We start from the raw sequence: 25999 nt of genomic DNA on the forward strand, positions 1-25999 counted from the left end.
AAAGCTCCACACTATTTTCTCTTGGTTTCAGTGACTTTTATGTCTCACCTTGTTTTTTTCCAAGAATCTAGCCATTCTTCCTCCTTGGTGGGCAGTCATCATCAGTGACCTTGATGTTGAACAGCCAGGAAGCACGTTGGATGTGGAGGGGGAGGCAAGGTTTAGGTTTGGTTTTAACTTGGAAGATAGCTGAGAATGAGGTACTAATGGCCTCAAATTGGGGTAAGCATCAGCTCATTAATGCTCACAACAAAAACTCACACTTATATGACACTTTTAACATAGTAAAGTGCCCCAAAGTGCTTCACAGTGTCATTAGCAAAATAATTTTGACACTGAGCCACATAAAGAGATAGCAGCCCAGATTTTGTGGTCAGCAACGGAGGGATGGCATTTATCACTGACCTCAAAAAAAGCCATCTACAAAGATTTAGTGGGTCCAGAGCATCAGTTTCCTCTATCTCGGCATGACTTTGAATCTTGCGCCACTGTGGTTTCTAGCACTGGTACAGGTAGTAGGTAGGCTGATCAACCAATCAGGTTGAAGAATTATCATGGCGAGCAAAGCAGCAGCTAAAAAGCAGGGATTATAACTCACATTTTAGGACACTGTACAGAAAGGATTAAAGTAGAAAATGAAATATCATAAAAAAACTAAAAAAAATAATTTTTATTATTTAAAGCATCATGGAATTTTTAAATGAACTTAAAGGGAATGAGATTCCACACTTATAAAATTAGCTTTTCAGATACAGAGAACTTGTTCAGCAGTAGTTATGACTAAGTGCACCATTAAAAACTCAGTTACACTTCACTCAACAAGGCCCAACATTTTCAACATTTTTTGCTGTGAGAATAACGTATAAAATTGAAGTTCACATCAATTCACTGATTCAGTGTTCATTGCATCTGTGACAATTGGAACAGTGCACCCTGTAGAGGAGCAGGGTATCACCAAAACCAAATTCCAGATTTCCACGTTTAACTGTGCATGTGTGGACACCAGAAGTTGCTATAATTTTCACACTGTAATGATAGTGAGCGCTGACAGTTTCATCATCATTATAATTACAAATGCTTGGATTTAGGAGTCCAATAACATCGTCAGAGAGGCAGTTTTTAAGGAGCAACTGGAAAGGGGATAGGGAGGTAGAAATGTTTCAGAGAGATTTCTGGAGCTTAGGGTCTGGACTGCTGAAGCCACAGTCACCAATGGTGGAACAATGGAAGTTGGGGGTGCACAAGAGGCCTGATCTCAAAGGGTTATTGAACTGGAAGAGTTAACAGAGATAAGGAGGAGCAGAGTGCTGGACAGATTAAAATTTTAAAATCAAGGTGTTGCTGGTCTTGGAGTCAGTATAGGCCATCAAGCACAAGGGTGACTGGTGAACATAGCTTTGTGTGAGTTAGGGTGTGGGCAGCAGAGTTTTGGATAAGCTCAAGTTTATGAAGGGTGGCCAGGACCATATTGGTATAGTCGAGTCTGGAGGTAACAAAGGCATGTGACAGTCTGGCCACCAGCATTTAAAAATGAGCAAATGACTAGGTTGTTGAAGTGCCTGCCTCTTGCAGGCAGCAGGTCCTTTTAATGTGTGCATAAGGTTCCACAATGTACACACCGAATTTTCGCAGCACTTCTGGTGAAGTTACGGTGACCCAAAGAAATTTCCTGCCTATATCGAAATATCAGCTTTAGTGTGAGCATTTGTGAGCATGATATTAAATACCATTACTTGCTTGAGCACTATGTTAAATACCAGGATGTGAAGTCGCAATATTGCAATATTAATAAATGTGAATTACCAGTTATATTTCCCATATTTAGATTTTTCACTAGTCTATAATTATCCCTATCTCTGACATATTTAATTAAAATGACCTTCCATAACCAGAAAAAAAGCAGTAGCATCAAGTTATAGCAGGAATTTTGACTTAATTGCAGCTTTGGTTAATTAGAAATTCTATAGACTGAAAATAAACAATGACATTTAACACGGGAATGTGGATTGGAATGGACATGTACAAATATACACTGGTGTTATTTCCTTCTGTAACTCAGTTATCCTGTTACTTACTTATCAGTCCATCAAACTTCTTATGATTTTAATAATAAATATTAATTGACAGGTGTCAATGATAAAAAAGGAGAGAATTGTTAACAGGGTGATGTAATGGTGCCAGCATTTTGTACTGACTGCTGTAGATTCAAAGGTTTATTCTGAAAATCTTCAATATCTTGCCTAATCTTGCTTTCCCAATAAACTATCATTCACTAAATCCATAGTCATGCTGCAGCTCTCTCTTTCAGGATAGCATTTGTGCACTGTGATGCTGACTGGAGTTATACTGCTGACTATGCTGTGATTCTGATCATGCTGAGCTCACCCACAAAAGGAGCCCTCTGTGTAGATATCCTCTCATGAGGCAATTAATTAATGTTAGGCAGGAGCATCTATTTTCTAGTAATAAAGGGCTGAATTTTACAGCCACCTGCTGGCACGCTTGGTGGCTGGGGAGGCTTGTAAAATGCAATACGTGGCCTGCTTGCCACCTTCTTTCCAGCTCCTGATATGTCTCCTACTTTATGGTGGGCGATGGAGACAAAGGACAACCAGCCTGCCCTTGGGCCTATTGAGGCCCATATGTGACCAATTAATGGCCACTTAAGTGTCCCATCCTGCTCCTGCCATTATTTTACCCATGGCAGGGGGAGGCCCACGCCAATTGGATAGCCTGGCAGCTTTGTCTGAGCGAGCTTTGTTCGACAAAGGAGTGGTGGGGAAACCTCCTTTGGATGTCTCCTGTACCTATTGGAGGCAGCCCCCCTCCAGGTCATAACCCCTTTAACCCTCGCCTCCAGCCTCTCAAACCCAGCCCCCAACCTCCTCACCCTCTTGCTGGGGTCTGCCAGCCAGGCCTTGCCGATCCCCTTCACTTACCCAAAGTCCGGCCTCCATAACTTCCTTTTCTTTGCAGACTGGCTCTGGTCCCAGCAGTAGCCACGGCTCAAACCTGGTGCTGTTGGGATGACAGAGCTGCCAGCCAATCCAATTAGCTGGCAGCTTTCTAAGATGGGACTTCCTTCCAGATGGGAACAGAAGTCTCGCCATTAGCCAATGGAAGCCCCAACAAGCATAAAATAGATAGAAACATAGAAAAATAGAAACTAGGAGCAGGAGTAGGCCATTTGGCCCTTCGAGCCTGCTCCGCCATTCATTATGATCATGGCTGATCATCCAACTCAATAGACCTGCTCCAGCTTTCTCTCCATACCCTTTGGTCCCTTTCGCCCCAAGAGCTATATCTAACTCCTTCTTGAAAACATACAATGTTTTGGTCTCAACTACTTTCTGTGGTAACGGATTCCTCAGGCTCACCACTCTCTGGGTGAAGAAATTTCTCCTCATCTTAGTCCTAAATGGTCTACCCCATATCCTCAGACTGTGATCCCTGGTTCTGGACTCCCCCACCATCGGGAACATCCATCCTGCATCTACCCAGTCTAGTCCTGTTAGCATTTTATAGGTTTCAATGAGATCCCCCCTCATTCTTCTGAACTCCAGCAAATATAATCCTAATCGATTCAATCTCTCCTCATATGTCAGACCCGCCATCCCAGGAATCAGTCAGGTAAACCTTCGCTGCACTCCCTCGATAGCAAGTACAACTTTCCTCAGATAAGGAGACCAAAACTGCACACAATATTCCATGTGTAGTCTCACCAAGGCCCTGTACAATTGCAGCAAGACACCCCTGTTCCTGTACTCGAATCCTCTGGCTACGAAGGCCAATTTACCATTTGCCTTCTTTACCATCTGCTGTACCTGCATGCTTACCTTCAGCGACTGGTGTACAAGGACACCCAGGTCTCGTTGCACATTCCCCTCTCTCAATTTATAGCCATTCAGATAATAATCTGCCTTCCTGTTTTTGCTATCAAAATAGTAACCTCACATTTATCCACATTATACTGCATCTGCAATGCATTTGCCCACTCACTTAGCTTGTTCAAATCACACTGAAGCATCTCTGCATCTTCCTCACAGCTCACCCTCCCACCCAGCTTTGTGTCATCTGCAAATTTGGAGATATTACATTTAATTCCCTCATCTAAATCATTAATATATATAGTAAATAACTGGGGTCCCAGCACCGATCCCTGCGGTACCCCATTAGTCACTGCCTGCCATTCAGAAAAAGACCCGTTTATTTCTACTGTCTGCCAACCAGTTTTCTATCCATCTCAATACATTACCCCCAATCCCATGTGCTTTAATTTTACATGCCAATCTCTTATGTGGGACTTTGTCGAAAGCCTTCTTAAAGTCTAAATAAACCACATCCACTGGCTCCCCCTCATCAACTCTACTAGTTACAACCACGAAAAATTCCAGTAGATTTGTCAAGCATGATTTCCCTTTCATAAATCCATGCTGATTCTGTCCGATTCTGCCACTGTTTTCCACGTGCTCAGCTATTAAATTTTTTATAATGGACTCTAGAATTTTCCCCACTACCGACGTCAGGCTAACTGGTCTATAATTCCCTGTTTTCTCTCTGCCTCCCTTTTTAAATAGTGGGCGGACATTAGCTACCCTCTAATCTGTAGAAAGTGTTCCAGAGTCTATAGAATCTAATGACCACCAATGCAACCACTATTTGTAGGGCCACTTCCTTTAGCACTCTGGAATGTAGATTATCAGGCCCCGGGGATTTATCGGTCTTCAATCCCATCAATTTTCCCAACACCGTTTCCTTAATAATACTGATTTCTTTCAGTTCCTCCCTCTCACTAAACCCTGTGTTCCCCAACATTTCTGGTATGTTATTTGTGTCTTCCTTTGTGAAGACAAAACCAAAGTATGTATTTAGTTGGTCAGCCACTTCTTTGTTCCCCATTATAAATTCCCCTGTTTCTGACTGTAAGGGACCTACATTTGTCTTCACCAATCCTTTTCTCTTCACATACCTATAAAAACCTTTACAGTAAGTTTTTATGTTCCCTGCAAGCTTACTCTCGTACTCTATTTTCCCCTTCTTAATCAATCCCTTGGTCCTCCTTTGCTGAATTCTAAACTGCTCCCAATCCTCAGGTCTGTTGTTTTTTCTGACCAATTTATATGCCTCTTCCTTGCATCTAACACTATGCGGGACAGCCGGCTTTTTGATGGGCAGTCTCCCGCCCTACTTTATAGTCAGGTTGGGGGATCGGTGCGGTGTAAGGAAATACGGCACCCTATAAAATCCAGCCCAAAGATTTTGTACAAATTTTAAAAATTTCAATGTTGAGAAACTACTTGGGAACTTTTAAAATGCTCCTTTGCATGGAGCCGGATATACATGAAGCTGTGGAAGCTCAGAACAATGGGAAATGACCTGGAGATACTCATACCCCTTTAATGTGCACAGGCAAGGGTTGGATCTAACTGTCGAGGCATGCTTCTGATTTTTATTTTTAGACGCTTACTTTCACATTGTGTGTTTATTTCACATTGATACTAAAATGGCAGTCTAATTGCAGGCCAATTTTAACTTGACAGGTTTGAACTATTTTGTCTGGGCTGGAAGAATGATATTGAATGTGCACCAAAACAAACATAATTACATGTACCCAACCCCTGAGGAGGAGGGCCCCACTGGTGAATAGTGAGCTTTTCAGTCAAGCATTTAGAGTCATATACAGCACAGAAGGAGGCCATTTGGCCCATCGGGTCTATGTCAGGATCTCCATAGGGCAATCCAGTCAATCCCATGCCCTGCTCTATCCCCATAGCCCTAACAATTTATTTTCTTCAAGTGTCAACATCTCCAAACTTACCTTGCAGCTAAAATACCCCATCTGTGGAACCATTCTGGTAAATCCCTTCGCACCCTCTCAAAGAACCCCAAATCCTTAATATTACAGGATAATTTAGTTGTCATTATCAATAAGGTAGATAATACCCTAGGGTACCCACAGCTTGTGAAGGGTTTTCAGCAAACTGGTAGAGACCATGCGGTTGTGCTTATGGCACCCAGATGAAGAATATGGCTTAGAATAGCAGCCAGAAGTCAGAGAAACCTTTCCCTGCTACTCCTGCACATCGCAAACCTGTGGACTGTGGATTTTGCCAGGTCCAGAAGCAGAATTATTAAAATGTTCTCTGATCAGCTCAGTCCTCTATGTGTCCAAAGATAATGGAAAATAATAGCCAGAAGTTGAAAAACAGCCCTTTCAGGGTAATGAAAAGGGACTGCAGCCTCTAATACTGTACCTAGTAGGGATTTGTACTTGTTGCAAAGTGGGAGCACAGCCATTGCATCAGAGAAGTGGCTCAAAGTTAGTTTGATGCCAGTGTGCTGTGCAGCATTCACCATTTGAGGTCCGAGTGGTGTCAGAGCCAAGGATTGTTACTGGAACAAATTTATCAAAATAACATTGCCTACCATTATTAATGTGTAAATTGGCCAGCAACCTGTGGTAAGGAAGAGATACCCAGTGTCGCTGGCTGATTTGTGCCACTGGTTAGCTTCTTAAAATAGCATCTCTCTCTTAACTTCCCTGTGAGTTTCATGAAGTTGCTGCATTTGCACATTAACTGCACATTAAACTTGCCACAAAAAGTTAAGTCTAGTAATTAATATAATAAGGACACTTGTAGTGATGTGATTGTTCCTTACTGGCAATAAAATTCTCTGGTGCAGAAAGTGAACAGTTTAAACATTAGAGTCACATACCTTCAAATAGTGAATTGCTGGAGAGTTCAAAATGTCTAATTTATATATATATATATATATATATAGATATATTCTTATGATTTTCCTTTCTGCCTCTTTTTTCTCTTCTCTTAATCCAATACTTCTTTCCTTTTCTTTACTTCTCTTTCTTTACCTGTGTTGACATTGAACTCACCCATTCTAATTCATCCTCCTTCGTAGTGCTTCCTCTGTTTATTTGTCAACTCTTAAAACTCATTGGTTAAGGAGATAGACTGTTGGTCCCACCATTCAGTAAGGTGTCAGATGTTCTGTTGCCTTCACCACACCATTATGAGCTTGTACTTCAGCACCTTACAGGGTAAGATGTTTTTGAGCTGAAAGGTGCAGAAAATTCTACCTAAGAAGGCACACTATGAGATGCTCTGCTCCAGCAAGTTTCAGCCTATTGTACTTTCATAAAGCATATAACTGCATATCTTGTGATTAAGCCCATGTATAAAATAGTTACAACACACATATGTGTGTGAAATGCTAAAAGCCCTTATAATATTTCATAACTTCATTATAGGATTTGCAATCTAGCTCATGGATTAAAATTATTAAAATTCCTAAGTAGAAATCTGTTATATATCACTATAGTTTTAAGTAAGAGATGACAGATCCATTCCTTTTTAAAATATGACACAGCAGAGAAAGAATAGCAAATCCAAGCAAAAGAGTCAAAGTTGGTGCAAAAATATGCTATCCAGGACATTTAGGGTTCATGCAGGATTAGTGAGAAAATAAAACAGATTATGTAGTAGATTTGTACCATGAAATGCATGGTTCAACAGGTGTACTGGAATATTTTTGTAGTTCAACAGTGAGTTAATGGTGTACTTAATCCTTAAAAAAATGCTTAAATAATTTAATTCCCCTAGTTGAACCTGTTCCAGATACCACAGTGCTTGGACAGCTTACAGCATCCTGCCTTTTCATGTTTTGAGCAGACACAAAATCATTTATTCATTGTTCGACGAATACTCTAAAACTTTCTGGGCTATTCAACTGGCATAATAAGCCTATCATTGATTGAATGGATGTTAAGTTACAAGTATAAATTGTGTCAAGATTTTAATGCAACTTGTGAGACTTAACGGAATCCAAGAGGAAAGTAGAAATTCCTACAAATTTTGTGAGGATTGGCAATTTTACACATATACCAGGGAAGAAAAAGAAATGGTGTGAAAATGCTATTGGGACAAAAAGCAATGAAATAAATTAATAAATAAGCTGTTTTGGTGATATTGTTTGAGAAATAAATCTTGCCCAGAATAATGGAAGAGCTCCCTATTCTTGTTTAAAAAAGTGTTATCGGATCTTTATTTAACATATTACACTTTCACCACTCACTTCACGTTCCATCCTTTTTTGTAATACAGTAAACTTACTTTTTATAGTGAGATATGTTGCATAAACCAATGACCTGATAAAACAGCTTTTAATTGTATCTATATTTGCTCCATCAGTGTAAAAACATTCACAATCTGTCCTGAACCAATCTGTAAACTGATTCAAGAGTGGAATTGAGCAAAATCCAGAATTCTGTACACTCCTCCCACGTTGGCTAAACTTTCCATTCCCAAACTTGGGAACAAGGGTAAATATTTAATTGTAATGTTGTGTAACATAATACAATCTTTACCTCATCTCTCTCACTGAGCACTCAATCATTCTTGCCAACAGAGGCTGGGGAGCCATAATTTTACAATTTTAGAATGGGGAACCTCGGCAGAACAGAACAGAACAGAAAAATCCTTTCCATTACTCATTCCAGCATTTTAGTACTGATTGAGAGTGGGAGGGCTAATGTATTGCATTCCTGTATGTATTATTGGGCTATGCAACTTTTAATTATTCAGTGTCTTTATGCTTTAATGACCCTGTCTCATTTCTAAATACTTTGAAAGCTAGTCATGATGTAATTCTCTCCAAAGTATCTATGTGCAAGAAACTCACAGAAATTTAAACTGAACAATCATTCATCCAGTGTTCTTCAACTGTGGTTAGGATAAGAAACTTTAAAAATTATTACTGTATATAGAGAAAATTAAACAGATTGAATTCATGCTTACATCAATTATCTATAGTGAACTTCATCTGATCTTAGTTATATATCTGTTTAAAATGATCTCAGTACAATCCCTTTCAACAACTGTATAAGTTAAATGAGAAGACTAGGAAAGACATTTGAACAATGTGTTTTAGCATTGTCCAATGTTCTCATCTGTTCTTCTTGGGGTTTGACTCATGTTAAAACATTGGGTTGGATTTTCCGCCAGGCCAACAATGGACCCATATGGGGGTCCCAAGCCTGCCCATGACATCAGTGTGCCTGCTGTCGCAACCTTCCAGGAGGTGACCTCTTAATTAGTTACCTCTGCACTTGCTGCCCTTAAGGTTGGCTCCTGAGGCTGCAGGCCCAATCAATGGGAAAGGTGGGCACTGTCAAGGCAGCTAGGTGAGCACAAAGGTGCCTCAACATGGAGACGCCTTCAGCTGCCTACACATCAGTAATCAATTAAAAAGGCCCAATGTTGGCAGGGCTATTAGAACCATAGAAAGGTTACAGCACAGAAAGAGGCCATTCAGACCATCACGTCTATTGTCCTGAAGAGGAAACCCATCTGTAGGACTATTAATCGATGGGGCTGCAGCCTTTCATCCCTGTAACCCCTTCATTGGGGCATGGAGCCTCTGGCTCCAATGCCCCCCTGGTCTGCCATGCATGGATGCTGCTTTGATTGAGCTGACGGCCTCATGTAGGCTGCTCCACATCAGTAAAAGACCGGCACCAGTGCAAAATAACCCCTAAGACGAGTCTTAATCGCACTCACCTCTGGGGAGTGGGTAGGTGGCCTGGTTCCTAGTCCATCACTGGGAAAATCTTCCGCAGGTGGGAATCCATCGGGGAGGCATTCTGACTTGGTTCCCGGCCTTGCTACCTCCTGCCCTCTCTTTACAGGGCTGGGCATAATCAGTTCATTATTCCATACGTGCCAGTCATCCTTCAGTACCTTGCTTAAATGGTCATTTTGCATGTGTGAGCCTTGACACTTGCAGACTAATTGACTCCCTATTAATAACTTTAAAAAGGTGTGTGGACAAATACTTGAGAATGAGGAATTTGCAGCATTATGGACAATAACCACTGGTATGGGACTAAGCACGAACATTCTTTCAAAGAGCCAGAACAGGCATGATGGGTTGAAGTGGCTCTCTATTTCTATAATTCTATGACCTTGGAGGGCACCACAGAGAAGACCAATGCTCATTGACATCCACACATATTTTCCAACGGGTGATCAAATATGGAAATGATGGCTGATTTTTCACATAGGCAATCGGGCAGAGTGCTAACCCTTTTGGGCAGAGTTTTAATGAAACAAATCCATTTCAAATGATTGTGAAATCCTGCAGATGTCACCATCAGAGCCCTGGAAGGAGCTGGAGGCTAAGAAATTCAGGGCTGTGGTTATCATGACAACCACTGACAATGTGTGCCCACCTGGTCCTTGGAAGGAGGTCTGGTTCCAAGAGGCTCAGATGTCAGCAGTGACCTGCTGCAAAAGCCTGAACCTCCTGAGGCATTGTTGCTCTGTTGTGTTAAGGAAGTTGATTCTCTGTCTGTACATTTGTGCTAGGTGTATTGCTTCCTTCAAGCTGCAGCCCTTTGTCCATCCCCTCCATCCTGCGGTGCAGCATTTAGATGCTGAGAAGGCAGCTGTTTTTGCTCTTGGTGTTGCTCCTGCTGTTCTTGGTGCTATTGTTTTTGGTCTTGTTGCTCTTCTTGCTACTCATCAAAGGTCTACATTTTAACTTTATATCTGCTCCCATGCTGTAGTGAAGGTTGACAACAGGGAAATTTATCAAAGTAGACCAAGTCTAAGATAAGTGAAATAACTTAGTTGGAAGTCACCTGTGAAGCAATGAAAGCACACTTTTCCAACAAGTGCTATGAGCACAAGCCTTAGTTTTACAAAGGCAGAGAAGCAGCTATGCAGTTTCACCCCTTAAAGGCTTCCCAGCCCTTCAGTTTCATTGATTAATGACTTCCCGCTGTGCTTTTGCCTCATTAACCCTAATGAATTCCATACAGATTGGGAACCCCATGCGCTGGCTGTTAAAGCCAGAAGGCTGGGTTAAAAGCAAAATTATTTGCCTCGTTTCATATTTAAATTTGAGGCCCAACATCTCCACAGGAGATTTTGCACACCTCTAAACACTCTCCAGTAAAAACAGGAAATGAACAGGATCATGTCAGGTTTCTGACATGTCAGCATGTTTTAGGAATTTAACCGCCCTCCCCTCCCCCTCCTCTCCTGGCCCACATCCTAACCCACCCCCACTGGTAGTTAAAACTCTGCCCTTTGTGTCATTCAGAACCTTTTTCACCGAATTCACTTCTCAGCAAACAGCCAGGTAAAAGTTTGCTATTTTAACCAGCCTTGATGTCCTATAGAAGATCTGAACGTTAAGCAGCCTACTTTCTAAAAGGACTTTCTGATAATCTACAAAACAAACTAAATTCTTCTGACCTTATGGATTTTCTTACATGAATCTACAGAATTCAAATTAATTCCCCCCTCTGTGAAAGGTTTTAATAATATCAGATGTTGTAAAAATGCCAATGAACTTCCTGAAGACAAGATGTGGAATTCACTTCAATTTCAAATGACGTTAACTCTGATTAGAGCCTCACCAATTCCGTGAGTTATAAAAGGGAGACATAAGTTATGGAAAAATTTGAGATTTTTGATAAGGGCACATTTAACAGTTTCTACAATACAAATGTACAGAGTTAGTTGGTTTCACAAATATAATGGAAGATACATATTTCTATAGTAAATATAAACTTTACAAATCTTCAGTTAAAACAAGTCAGTTGTTTGAATGATCAGATGGGTTACCTATGCCAATTGACCAGAAACTGAGTTGGTCTAGCCATATAAATGCTGTGGCTACGAGAGCAGGTCAGAGGCTAGGAATCGTGTGACGAGTAACTCATCTCCTGACTCCCCAAAGCCTGTCCACCATCCACAAGGCACAAGTCAGGAGTGTGATGGAATACTCCCCACTTGCCTGGATGAGTACAGCTCCCACAACGCTCAAGAAGATTGACACCGTCCAGGACAAAGCAGCCCAGTTGATTGGTACCCTATCCACAAGCATTCACTCCTTCCACCACCGATGCATAGTAGCAGCAGTGTGTACCATCTACAAGATGCACTGCAAGGATTCACCAAGGCTCCTTCAACAGCACCTTCCAAACCCACGACCACTACCATCTAGAAGGACAAGGGCAGCAGATAGATGGGAACACCACCACCTGGAAGTTCCCTTCCAAGTCACTCACCATCCTGACTTGGAAATATATCGCCATTCCTTTACTGTCACTCGGTCAAAATCCTGGAACTCCCTTCCTAACAGCACTGTGGGTGTACCTACACCACATGGACTGCAAGAGTTCAAGAAGACAGCTCACCACTACTTTCTCAAGGGCAGCTAGGGAAGGACAATAAATGCTGGCCCAGCCAGCGAAGCCTACATCCGATGAATGAATTAAAAAAAAGACAGATGCAGCCTGCATCATTAAAGCTTGCATCCTCAATTAAGTTCCACTGTGGTAACTGAATAATTTTGCCATTGAATTAATAAGTTTTACAGTCATTTCTGATGTCTCCAATTTGTCTCATTTTATGTTGGTTGCCAATTGATTTAGGTACTTTTAAATGGTGCATTTTGACAAATTTCATTCTACTGTCATCAGCAATCAGTTAAGTTCATTCAGTTTGACAAGAGCAGAATCTGGTTCACATACATGGATTAGATGATGAACCCCATGAACCTGGACCTAAACTGTGACCTTCTGCTATTGGCTTTCTTGCCTGGTTGCCAGCCAGCATTTCAATCTCTCTAGCTGGCTGCTGGTCAGGAAACAGGGTAATAAACTAAGGCCCTACTGTTAAATTCCTGGCATTTCTGGGTTTCCCCATCATCACAACAAGTGCTCATGCTCTTTTCCCGGTTCCCTGTAACTATTGGGACCATTATGTTCTTCTATCTCACTCCAGGTATCACACATAAAGTCAACCACTTAGAGCTCGCTTCATCTGACTGAACCCAAGAATTACATTCATTTTCCAATACATACAGTCCCTCAACAAACAAACATTAAGTGCACATTGAACAATGGCTATTTTTACTTTAGTTTCCATTTATTCAGGGAATGTGTGCAATATTGGCAAAACTGCATTAGTTCCTTAGTTGCCCTTGGAAGGTGGTAGTGGGTATTTTCCTTGAACTATTTGTGCTGATAGTGTTCCCAGAATGGTGCTATTTAGAGAATTACATGATTTTGAGGTGCTATCGTGTCCTTGAGTTTCAGGTGGCCATGTGAGTCCTGGTTCTACATCATCAGATGGCCCAGCAACTTGTCCGAGGATATGGTTCCAACTGTTCCAATTCATTTCTTGACACATCTACAAAAAGTTGAGTTGGTGGTTGGGGGGTGGGGGGGTGGGGGGAAGCGGGGTGGTGGTGGTGTGCATAGGAGGATTGTGGGGCAAGTACCAATGCAGCATTTCACTAAATGACAGCACCTTATTTATTTATCCTTTGTTTTTAGTGGACAAATGATGTAGGTACTGCTGCATTTATTACCCATCTCTAGTTGTCCTGGGAAGGTGGAGGTGGGCCTTCTGCTTGAACTGATGATGATGAGACTCCCACAATGATGTTATGCGAGGAATTCCAGGATTTTGAATCACAGCTGCAAGAACTGACCTCTACCAACAACATCCATTTAGTGTTGAGCAAGCAGTCAAGATGCTGAAGATGCATTTTAGCTGTGTGGAAAGATTTGGGAGCTCCCTTCATTATTCACCAGCATGGGACTTGAGAATGTTATGCTGTACTCTATACAACATAGCTCTACAGCATGGATTGGAGCTGTAGGTAGAGGAAAATGCTGAGTGGACTGCCTCTTCAGAGGAGGAGTAAGAGCAACATGAGGATTAGGAGGAGGAGGAACGAGATGTGGCAAGGGCATCAGCAGCTGCACACATTGAGGCCCTGGATGCCCATAATGGGCCAATTCTGGCACAATTTAGTTAGATTAAAACAGTGAACCCATCTGGCAATTATGTCCTGAATCTGTTTGGGCCACCCATCTCCCAAGATAAAGCAGTCGCACAATCAACAAAGCATTTCTGTCATAAACTTGTCACAATTGAGAAGGTCACTTGCCAGGCAGCAGGTAATAATGAACAAAATAAGAAAGTGTCATGATAATAGCTAATTGGGGTAGTGAACTCAAGTATTAGATAATATACAGTACTCTGTACTATTATGGGTCATCTGACCTGGGGGTTGAAGGTCAGATAGCACATGTTGGAGCCCGCCTGGATAGAGTTCAGATACTGCAGAAATGTGTTCATGTTAGGAAAATGTGTTACCAATAAAGTTACCTCAGCTACAATGTTGACGGCCTATGTGCATCATTAAGATGGTGTAAACAAATTATTCTTATCTGACTGAAAAATTGAACTTAAACTTAAGAATGTAACATAGTGCTAAGCAGTTTAGCCGAGGCGCGATTATTGCTTCTTGAAAACTTTTCCTAATACCCTGCGAGGGAGCGCATAGTGTCCGCCTGCACCGTCGAGGCCTTCCGTGCTCGGTGGGCACTGTGGGGACTGGGGTGTTTTATAGACCCCTTCAATCACATTTTGATTTAGTGTTTGTAAGTTTCCTTTGTGATTTGTTTTTCTTTTGCAGTATCCATTTAAGGGGTTGCCTTTTAATTTGTCCCTGATTTTGTTAATTTAGTTTATTTGTTTGTAACAAAAAGAGTTACAAATCTTTACAAAAAACACTAAAGCAAGATACCGCAGATGCTGGAAATCTGAAATAAAAATAGAAAATGCTGGAAATGCTCAGGTCAGGTAGCATCTGTGGAGAGAAACAGGGTTAAAGGCCAGGATTTTTAAGTGTTTCGGGGCTGAGACCTGAGGTGGGAGGGTGCACAATTTTGTGCTGTGGGCCTCTGTGCCAATTCCCTGCCACGATCTCAACCCAAGTCATTTTCAATGAGGGCGGCTCGGGATCAGGTCAGCTGCCTACCAGGAAGTGGGCATCCAATTAAGATTAAGTATTGCTGGTGGGTTGCTGATCATTGTGTGCTGGTGGGCCCCAAACAAACTCTCCCCCAGGGGACCGTAAAAATTCAGCCTCATGTGGTGCAGCCCCTGTGGTTTCAGCAGAATAAGAAGCAGGATTCTCATAACTCTGCTCTGACTACTGGGATGCTCTTGGCCAATGTCCTCTGGGTTTTGAAATCAGTGACAGCTCTGCTAAAGACTGCCCCAACTGTACCTGTGCAAGGGATATATAGGGTAATAACTGGGACTGGGGAGGCAACAAGTGAAAAGTGGGAGCGCTTTGAGTGGAGTTCCCTTTTCCATTTCCCTTTTCTCTGGCTCCTCCCTCATGGCCCACTCATGCTTCCCTGCTTGCAATGAGCTGGAGACAACCTTGTTGCCCATCAGTGGGGTGCTGAAGGGCCAAGGCTAGGTTTTGATCAACGCTGTTTAATGTGGCATTCAGTGTGTGAGACAGCATGCACTCATTTGATTGCAATATCTGATCTCCATGCAGGAACTCACATTTTTCATGGACATCAATATCATTGTGAAGGCCTGTGACATCATGTCATGCATGGCTGAGACAGACTTCTTCAATCTATTTCAAACATGCACAGTGCAGCTGGAAAGCTGTGTTCAAATGAAAGGGTCCTTTCAGACATCCGGGATGGAGGCGGCAGCCCTGGCATGCGGTTGAAGCTGATCTTTGGTAGCCTAGCTGAAGAAGCGTTGGGTCAAGGCGTCACTGGTGTCCCTGCCTCCATACCTCCATGCCCTCAGCGTTCTCCTCACTGTGCTGCTCTTCTGACTCACTACTGGATTCATTATCTATGGTCTGTGCTGCTGTGTCAAGATCCTCTTCCTCCCCTTGCTCCCCTTGCCAGTGCCAGATTGTGGAAAGCACAGCATGCAACCACTATCAGAGACACTCACTCTGGGGGTCATTGTCACGCACCCGCTGTACAGTCCAGGCATCGGAAGCGCGTTTTGAGAAGACCTATGGTCCTCTCTACCACCACTCTTGTGGAGGCATGACTCATATTGTAATGCTTTTCTGCCTCTGTTCTTGGATGGTGGAGAGGCGTCATGAGCCACCTCTTCAACAGATAGCCCTTGTCACCCAGCAGCCACCCATCCAGTCCGGCTGGAGCACTGAAGAGCCTCAGCCCCTGGGAGTGTCTGAGGATGTAGGCATCATGGGAGCTACCAGGGTATCTTGCGCAGACTTGTAGAATCAGCATCCTGTGATCACACACTATCTGTACGTTCATGGAGTGGAACCTCTTCCTGTTGACAAAGGCACCCGGCTGACCCACTGGCGCCTTGATGGCCACATGTATGCAGTCTATTGCACCCTGGACGCGGGGGAACCCAGCAATCGCTGCAAAGCCTCTGGCTCGCTCAGACTGGCTGGCCTCATCCATACGGTAAAGAATAAAGGCCAGTACCCACCTGAACAGAGTTCTGTCACCAGTTTGATGCAACTATGGACAGCTGATTGGGAGACTCCACACAGATCCCCCAATGACCCCTGGAAAGAGCCGGAGGCATAGATGTTGAGGGCCACTGCAACCTTCAGAGCCACTGGCATGAGATGTCCACCCACACAGTCGGAGCTGATCTCAGGCCCAATCATCTGACAGATGGAGGTCACAGACTCCCTTGGGAGGCGGACCCTCCTTTGGTATTGCACCTCAGACATATTGAGGTAGCTGCGTCACTGCCTGTAAACCCTGGCAGCAGGATAGTGGTGTCTTCTGCAGCCCCTTCTGCCTTGGACTACCTGCTGGCCCTGCACCCCTTGTGCCTGCGCCTCTCCTCCCACAGGTCCCTCCCCTGGAAGCTGCATTGGGATACCTGGCCTCCTCTCCCTTCTATCTCCAAAACTGCTTACTACTCACACTGGCAATGCTGCTGACCGTTTTTCTCCCACCCCTTGGATGTGGTTTGTGAAAATATCGGCTGGCCGCCTGCCCGTTTTTCTCATTTGGTGAGCTGGAAGTCGCACGGGCAAGGATCAATCGGGTTCAATTCAACTCTTAAGGGCCTTAAGTGGTCACTTAATTAATGGCCGCACATGCCTGCCAAGTAAAATATCATGTGAGTGCGCAATGACATCAGGACACTTGCCCGACGTCATTGCGCATTATTTTACTCCCGATTGGTTCAGGCGTGTGCCCACCCACCCCCGGGACATAAAATTCTGCACCATATGTGGGACAAATCTGATCCAAACTGAGGGTCCTGACTCCTCTCTGTCTGTTCAATTAAATTGAGAAAAGTTGAAAGTATCTGAAGAAACCAAACCAGAGTTAAATGACAGAGGATTATCATAAAAAGTTATTATGGACACAGAAAAAAATGAAACAATTTGTTTGGGTATTTTATAAAGTACTGGAGGACCAGACACCTTATTAAAGATAAATCCAATTACTTTCCAAGTTATACAGAAGAATTTTCATGTGACAGCTGAGTGGTTTTCATCAAGGAAACTAAAATAAAAATTTTAGCTAAATGAATCAAAAATGAAAATGAATCAAGAAAGTTAAACCAAAACTGAGGAAACACATTTTCATTCATGACAGTCAATTAATTTGATACTAAGCATAACAGTATGTTCAACAGTCAGAAAAACAGGCTGTTAGTAACCTGGACATAATGGATACTTGTTGGATAATGTGAATAGACTTGAGTTTGATGTGATAAGACTCCGCTTGATGGTCTCTTGCACGATTGAAAGGTCTTCTGGCTCTGCTCACTAATCAGCAGAAAGCATTAAAAAGTTGATGGCTGTCCCTCGATTTGAGGACCTGCCATGAGCCTTCATGTGATGGAACAGGCTGATCCTTGACCCATGGAATTTTTGGCAGATGGAGCAGGATATCCCACGAGCTAATGGGACCTGGAGTACAGGATTTGTTTCCTTTTCTTTCCTTCCGCTGGCCACTCCTGACCTTGCACTGTTCAGTTCATTACATATGCATCCGTGAGGAGCTTGACGTATCTCGCAGTGGTGGGCAGGCAGGAAGCCGCATGGGAAACATACGTCATGAGATTGTAGGCCCTGGCACCATATTTAAAGGGTGCCCGGACAGCCATTCACTCACTGCAGGCTAGGAGCTCCATATTCTCCAGATCAGTTGCTGGGTCAAAATCCTGGAACTCCCTTCCTAACAGCACTGTGGGTATACCTACACCTCAGGGACTGCAGCGGTTCAAGAAGGCAACTCACCACCACCTTCTCAAGGGCAACTAGGGATGGGCAATAAATGCTGGCCTCACCAGCGAGACACCCACATCCCACCAATGAATACAAACAATTCTCCTGTCTGTCTAGAGGACGAGAACTCACACAACAAAAGGCAGTGGGCCAAGACTGACGGTGGCCTGCCTGATATTTGAATCCTGACCCCATTCAAGGTGGAGGCCACTGAACTAGCCAGGGAGGAGCAGGACCATGCCTGAAGGCGAGAAAGGATACCCCAGGAAGCCAGTGAGGGTGCCTCCAGTCAGCCATTGTCAGACATGATGACTGAATGAGACATTCAGCCTGTTTAGGCATCCACTAAATATTCCTTTCCTTCATTCTGGATACCAGCAAGAAAAGGGGGAGGCCAACAAGGGAGACCAGCCACCCAACCAACCTGAACCCCACCTCTGAGGATGATACCTCATAAGCCTCAGAGATGCACTAACACAGCATTCAGCTGCACCCTCCATCAGTGCAGATACATTCACCTCAGTGGGTGTACGTTCTACAATAGGCTGGCGGTCACAATCTGGTGAACACATCACTGACGCGGGTCCACAGCTGGTGGAGGAAGTGTCAATTAATGTCTCTGACACTTGGAGAGCTGCTGGACACCGGGCCCCTGCTGAGCCCCATGCTGATGATGAGCATCTGGATGCAACCATAAGAGACAAGTTGGAGATGCTGAGACAGGCAGGGGGACATCAGGCAGTGATGCCAGAGGCCATGCACAGACTGGACCGAAGACTGGAGGAGCTTGTCCATGTTCTGTGTGCTGACATGGCTCCAGCATGTGAGCACTTGGATGCCTCCCTGGAAAGGTTGGTGGCCATCTTGGAGACTTAGGTTCAGCAAAACAACGCATTGGCTGCCGATATGCGCTTGGACCTGCGCTCCATCGCTCTAGCCATGGGTGCAGTGCAGCAATGGCGAGGCAAAAAGGGGACATGGCTCCTCGACCTCCCTCCAGGCTCACCCACAAGGAAGAGGAGCGCCAGCCAGGCACCGCGGGGGCTTCATCCCATGACACTGTAAGGGTGCCCTGCCACTCCACCTCCCTTCTGCCAGTGACTCCAATGCCTCCAACAGGTCAGAGCAAGGAGAGTGCACCTGCACCTGAGCAGGAAAACCTTAGCAGGCCAGGGCCCTCTAGGCCTCGGGCCACCAGAGGCTGCCTGTCAAAGTCACCACAGTCAACAGGGCATAGCAGGCAGCAGGCTGCCTCCACCTCAGCTATTGTTGTCGGGGCTGCACCTGGACATAGTAATAGGAAAATAAAGATAAAAACGTTTTGAAGGCACACAGGTGACATGAGTGTACAACCATTGTATACACGTTTGACATTTTTAAATATATGTTCACTTGCGCTGTTTGGAAGTGTCCTGCAATCTCATCTTGCTGCTAATTGCTCCAATGGTCGCGGGCATTTAAGGTTATGGAATTTAGTCCTCCATCAGAATCTGACAATGTACTCCTATAGATTCAGTTCTCTCACTTTATTGACATAATTATTACTGAATATCCCACATGTGCATGATTAAGCACTGGTCACCATTTGTGAATGTGCGGCCTGGGAATGCATCATGCAATCCATTGCCTGCAGCTCACAATGTTTTGAGCTCTGAAAATGACGTCTGCACAGAGTGTTCAGTGAGGCCATTGCACCTCCTGCTGCTATTGCCCTGATGTGAGATGTGGGTGGATGCAAAGAGTACTCAGCAGAGTTAAACAGGCTTTGTGAGTGGCAAGGAATACTGTAAATGAGAGAGTGAAGCTCTACACTGTGTTCTTAACAATAGAAAGCCAGAGGCTTCCCTACAAGTTAGGAGAGTGCTGTGGCAGGCATGTCCAATTGTTATTGTCCATCCTTGATGATTTGTAATTTTGAGCTAACATGCAGGTAAAGGCTGCAGATAAGGAAGCAACAGGCAAGTTAGCCTTGACTGCAAGAGGGATTGAATGCAAGATTAAAGAGGTGTGTGTGCAGTTAACTGAAGCCTTTGTCAGGCCTCCCATGAAAATTTGTTTGGCCTGCTTGTCTCCATATCAAAGGTTGCAGCAGACCTCACATAAAGGGATTGCAACCAAAGCACACTGGACCTCATTGAAGGACTGGGGTATCATTCCGTGAGGTGAGAGAGAGCAAATGGGCCTGTGTGCTGGACCATGCCAAGGACTGTGAGACTATCCATGTGAAGCATCAACAGCTTTTACAAGGCTCTGCAGGGTCAATGCAGGAAAGATGTTTAACTTGGCTGAGGTGTCCACAATTACAGATCACAGTCTCGCACTAATACTAAGGCCATTCAGGACGGAGATTGTAGTAGTCTCTGCAATAGGAGGGTTTGGAGTGGTTGTTACTCAGCGACCCATAGTGCAGGTGAGGCACTCTCAGTGAGTGGACTCCAAAGTAACCTTGAAACTTTTTAGCATGATAAAGATATCAAGGGATATGGGTTTATTATGGACGAGTGACAATCGAGGGGCTGGAACACGATCCTCCCTGATCAACCTGCATGAAGGAGTGATCTCGAGGGGACAAATGGTGTTCTCATGCTGCTCCTCCCTGAGCACCTATATATCTGGTTCCACCTGAAAGAGCTCTCTGCAAGGTCTGCCGCCCTTTGAGAGCAGGTGTGAAGGTGTAAGGAATTTTCATATTTTGAGTATTTCTGTGATGCTGTAAGGCCTCCCTTTGTTTCTTTTTAATATACATTATCCTTATACTTGTGTCAAAACATAACCAGTTGTGAGATGGACCAACGTCTTTAGTTCAGGACTGGGCGGTAGGAAGATGGAGTGTGGAGGACATCAGATGAAGGGAGGAGCTTTTTGACCGAAGACATCAACTCTGAGGCTTATATGGAACTTTAAAAAAAATAAAGACTGAACAAGGTTACACAGACACAGACGTGTCAGGACAGGCCACTGGGGCAGTGATTAATCACCAGACACCCTGAATACTGAAGCGGACCTGGAAAATGGCCTCTCAGGTATGTGTGAATGGCGTTCCTCCTGCCTTACCAACGTACAGAAATCACATCCATTGCTGGCAGGTACCTGGAGACACCCCCTGCTGAGAGCAGGAATTGACCACATGCAGGTTGCCTTTGCATGGCCAGGGTGGGATTGATAACCCAATCAAATGACTCGATTTAAGGCATTACCTTATATGCTGAGAGACCAGAAAGGGGTATAAAGTTTCAGCTCCCAAGGACTGCCAGGAAGTGTGATTTGGTCAGTCACAGAAAGTCATGTGAGGGAACTCGTTCAGCAGCCCGACCACGCGGGAGGAACCTGCATGTAGGTCTTACTAAGCAACTGGTGCTGAGAGTATATACCATTGCTTAGTGGGTTAATAATCGTTTTCCACACAAAGTGGAAATTGTATCAATAGTTTGTTTCATGTCGTTGATACCAAGTACGGGGTAAGGACCTTTGATGATAGTGATGCCCCCTGGTTAAGATCTTACAAAAATGACATGAGTGCATCCCTGCAAGGCAATATTTCATGTTGCTTTCAAGGCACCATGCATATGGGAAAAATCTAATTTCTACTTATAGGTACCCAAGGTCGCAGGAGAATGGAGTGCTGTGCAGGTTCTAATTTAGCACATTTAGCACCAGGGCTCTGTATATTAGAACAGTTTGGTGCATGCAAAGGATCATACCACCAGCAGGGCAGATGTTAAGTAGTGCAATTTAATTCAGCTATCACAAATCAAGGTACATGAGAGCAAAGTATAATGTCTGTTATCAAAAAGAAGCTGTGGCCTGCCAGCCAGCAGAGGATAGAAAACCAAATAGTAAAGGAAACAGGGGAGGTAACGGAGGACTGGAGAAATGCAAACGTAGTTCCATTGTTTAAAAAGGGATCAAAGGAAATGCCAAACAGTTATAGGCCCGTTAGTCTTACATCGGTGGTGAGCAAATTAGTAGAATCAATCCTGAGAGATAGGATTAACAGTCATGTGGAAAGGCATGGACTAGTCAGGGATGGTCAGCATGGATTTGTTAAAGGAAGGTCTTGCCTCACAAATTTGATTGAATTCTTTGAGGAAGTGACAAGAAGTGTTGATGAAGTTAGTGCCGTGGATGTTGTGTACATGGATTTTAGCAAGGCATTTGACAAGGTCCCACATGGCAAATTGGTCAGGAAAGTAAAAGCCCATGGGATTCAGGGTAATGTGGCAAACTGGATAAAAGGTTGGCTTTGTAACAGGAAACAAAAGGTAATGGTTGATGGATGCCCTTGTGAATGGAAATTTGTCTCAAGTGGTGTTCCACAGGGCTCGGTGTTGGGACCCTTGCTGTTTGTGTTATATATTAAATATTTGGACATGAACATGGGGAGCACAATTGGGAAATTTGCAGATGACACAAAGATTGGCCAAGTAGTGGACATTGTAGAGGATAGCCATAATCTCCAAAACGATATAGATGGGTTGGTGGAGTGGGCGGTAAAGTGGCAGATGGATTTTAACATAGAGAAGTGTGAGGTCATACATTTAGGGAGGTCAAACAGTTACAGGGATTACACAATAAATGGGAATATACTAAGAGGGGTAGATGAAGTGAGAGATCTTGGCGTACAAGCACACAGGTCCCTGAAGGCAGCAGTTCAAGTAGACAAGGTTGTAAAGAAGGCATATGGAACGCTTTCCTTCATTGGCAGAGGTATAGAATATATAAGTAAAGATATAATGTTGGAATTGTATAAAACACTGGTGAGGCCACAACTAGAGTATTGTGTGCAGTTCTGGTCACCACATTACAGGAAAGACCTAATAGCTCTGGAGAGAGTGCAGAGGAGGTTTATAAGAATGTTGCCAGGGTTAGAAAAGTATAGCTACGAGGAGAGATTGGATAGGTTGGGGTTATTTTCCTTTGAACAAAGAAGGCCGAGAGGTGACTTGACTGAGGTGTACAAAATTATGAGGGGAATAGATAGAGTGGACAGGATAAAATTGTTTCCCTTGGTGGAGAATTCTAGAACCAGGGGACATAGATTCAAGATAAGTGGCAGAAGGTGTAGAGGGGACATGAGGAAGAACTTTTTTACGCAGAGGGTAGTGGGTGTCTGGAATTCGCTGCCCAAGTTGATGGTAGAGGCAGAAACTCTAAACTCTTTTAAAAAATACCTGGATCTGCACCTTAAGTGCTGTAAGCTGCAGGGCTATGGCCAGGTGCAGGAAGGTGGGATTAGAAAGGGCACCTGGGTATCCTCAGGCTGGCATGGACACGCTGGGCCAAATGGCTTCCTTCTGTGCTGTAACTTTTCTATGGTTCTATGGTTTCTAAATGTATCGGCAGCTTACTCTGCCTGGAATCTGTTAACTATGAGATTGTCACAGGTCTGTCTGCTGTATTGCACCCTTGCAATGCCCTCTGTATGTGCCCCCACAATATCCTGGCCCTCGTCATCACCACCCCCTTCACTGTTCTCATTGTCGGAGGAGACACTTCGGTCCACCATGTCTCCCTCAGCCAAGACAACCCCCCTTTTTTGTGTGAGGTTCTGCAGGGTGCAGCAGACAACAATGATCTGGGACAGTCTCTGTGGTGAGTATTGGAGAGCCCTGCCTGAGCAGTCCAAACATCTGAACCTCATATTTAGGAGGCCTATTGTCTGCTCAATTGTGGACCTTGTGGACGCATGTGCAGCATTGTAGCTGTCCGTAGTGGCACTCTGTGGATGATGAACTGGTGTAATTGGCCAGGTCTTCTGGGGTATCCATTGTCCCCAAGGAGCCGGCCCTGCAATCATCAAGCCCCATCAAAAACCTGTGGCACCTGGGAGTGGTTCAGAATGTAGGCATAGTGAGAGCTCCTTGGGAACTGAGCATAAACATGCAGAATTTGTCTTGTGTGACACATTTCAGATGCATGTTCAGAAAGTGGAAACCTTTCCTATTGATGGATGTGACTGGGTGACACCAGGGAGCACTCAAAACCACATGTGTACAGTCAATAGCTCCTTGCACTTGTGGGAAACCTGCGATTACTGCAAAACACAACACTCTTGTTGTAATATGCCTTTAAGGGATATCAGCATGACATCACTAGAATGGAAGTGTGTCAAGTGATCCAGTCTTAGTTTTACTTTTGCTTTGAGCTGAGCACACACACACAGAGCTCTGATGTCTTCAAGCTTTATACCAATGTACAACAGTTCTCAAATGCCTGGTGTTAATAAATGAACCCACATGTTTACCAAACCCCTTCCGAGCGATTTGTGCATTGTGTCTTGTACATTAAATAATCCCAAGGCATCGTATCATTATAATGACATGACAACTCTGGCAGCGTGGCTTTCGGGATCCAGGCACTTGTCTCCTGGATGCACTCGTGTGTTGCTGACTGGGAAATGCCGCACAGGTCCCCAGTGGAGCCCTGTAAGGAGACACTGGCATGAAGTTTAGGGCTGGATTGACCTTTAATGCTACGGCATGTGATTGCTTCAAAGTTATTGTAGCTGCAGGTCCTCATGGAGAAGCTGGCAGGTGTGAGCAACCATATTCTGGGACAACCTAAGTTGCCTTCAGCATTGTCTATCACACCAGCAGATAGCTGTGCTGTCTCCTTCTACCTGAGGTTGGGCCAATGCTCACTGTTTCACTGGCCCCTGCTCACCAGCATCCTGACCTTCTTGAGGCCCTGCTGCCTCTTGCTGCTTAGGCCATTGCTCCTCCCAGCTCTGTGTTAACCTGTACTGGTTTCTCCTTCTCATCTGGATGAGAGCCAGTAGCAAGTCAGGGTTGCCTGGGGCCTACATCATCTAGGCCTTAGTGGATCTGTGAACAAATGGCAGTAATCTATCTAGTGTCTTGAAACTAACATTTTTTTTCATTATATTATTGTGGTTTATTGCAAAGTAGATTTATGGATGTGAGTGTAGACTGTCTTTACGATTTAATTGGATTGGAGTCAGATAGTCTGCAAGGTTGAAATTATCAAAAGAAATTAGTTGTAAAAGACATTTGAAATATTAATGAGTAAATATGGATAGGGCTTGGCATGTGGGGTGTGAAGGCAATTTGTATTTTTAGATAAGTGAAGGGGTTGTTTAGGTTTCAAAGGGATAGCAGGATGTTTACAGCTAACAAGATAAGCAAGGCCAAGCAGTATGTTTATTTTTCCCAAAGGTACTGACCTTATCAGCAACATGAAAGATTTTTATATTATGGAAAAAGTAAATTTCCAAAGACATATGGAACACTGGAATTTACAGATTAAAGAGAGAGAAACATAAATGAAGAAAAATGGAAGGCTATGTTGGGGGTCCATGTAAGGTCTAAAAGGACTGTGTAAATCAGCTTTGGGGAAGCCTCCAGCCACTTTTGAAGAAGTCTGCTGTGCCCAGTACCAAAGGTGGAGGAAAGCCTTTGGAATTCCACTGACGAGTGGGTGCTTTGGTAAGCTTGCTGGCTTGCCTATTTAAATTTAAAATCTATTTTGGACTGTTGCCTTAAGGGGGTTTGTGGTTGGGAGTCAGGTTAATTAGGGATTTTGGGATTTGTTATAGTATTAAGTAACTGTAATTTTATGCATTTGCTTGAAATCTTTTCTTTTGTTAATAAATGTTTTAATTTAGCTTTTATAATCTCTAAAGGTGTTAGTGGACTAATTACTTCTGAATTCAGTGCACATATCTTCTCATAATAAATATAAATTGCAAAACCATTGTGATACTGTAGCCAAGCTTCACTTGTAGATTTGGTCTGCCTGGCATATATCACCTGCCTCATCATAACACTAGTGAGCATATTCTTTGTAGATTAGCCTCCATCCCTGAGCCACCAAGCCAGTGGTAAGCCCTGTGCCTGGCTTCCATTTAGACATTGTGTCCCTATCCCACCCCTTCCAG

General features: G+C 43.8%; 1 protein-coding gene across 1 annotated transcript in view; it reads left to right on the forward strand.

Moving 5' to 3' along the window:
• Nucleotides 1–25999, forward strand: part of krtcap2 (keratinocyte associated protein 2) — a 303563-nt gene that overhangs the window by 122039 nt on the left and 155525 nt on the right. The window lies entirely within an intron of this gene.

The sequence above is a fragment of the Cetorhinus maximus genome, chromosome 2, assembly GCF_964194155.1.
Source record: "Cetorhinus maximus chromosome 2, sCetMax3.hap1.1, whole genome shotgun sequence".
NCBI lineage: Eukaryota > Metazoa > Chordata > Chondrichthyes > Lamniformes > Cetorhinidae > Cetorhinus > Cetorhinus maximus.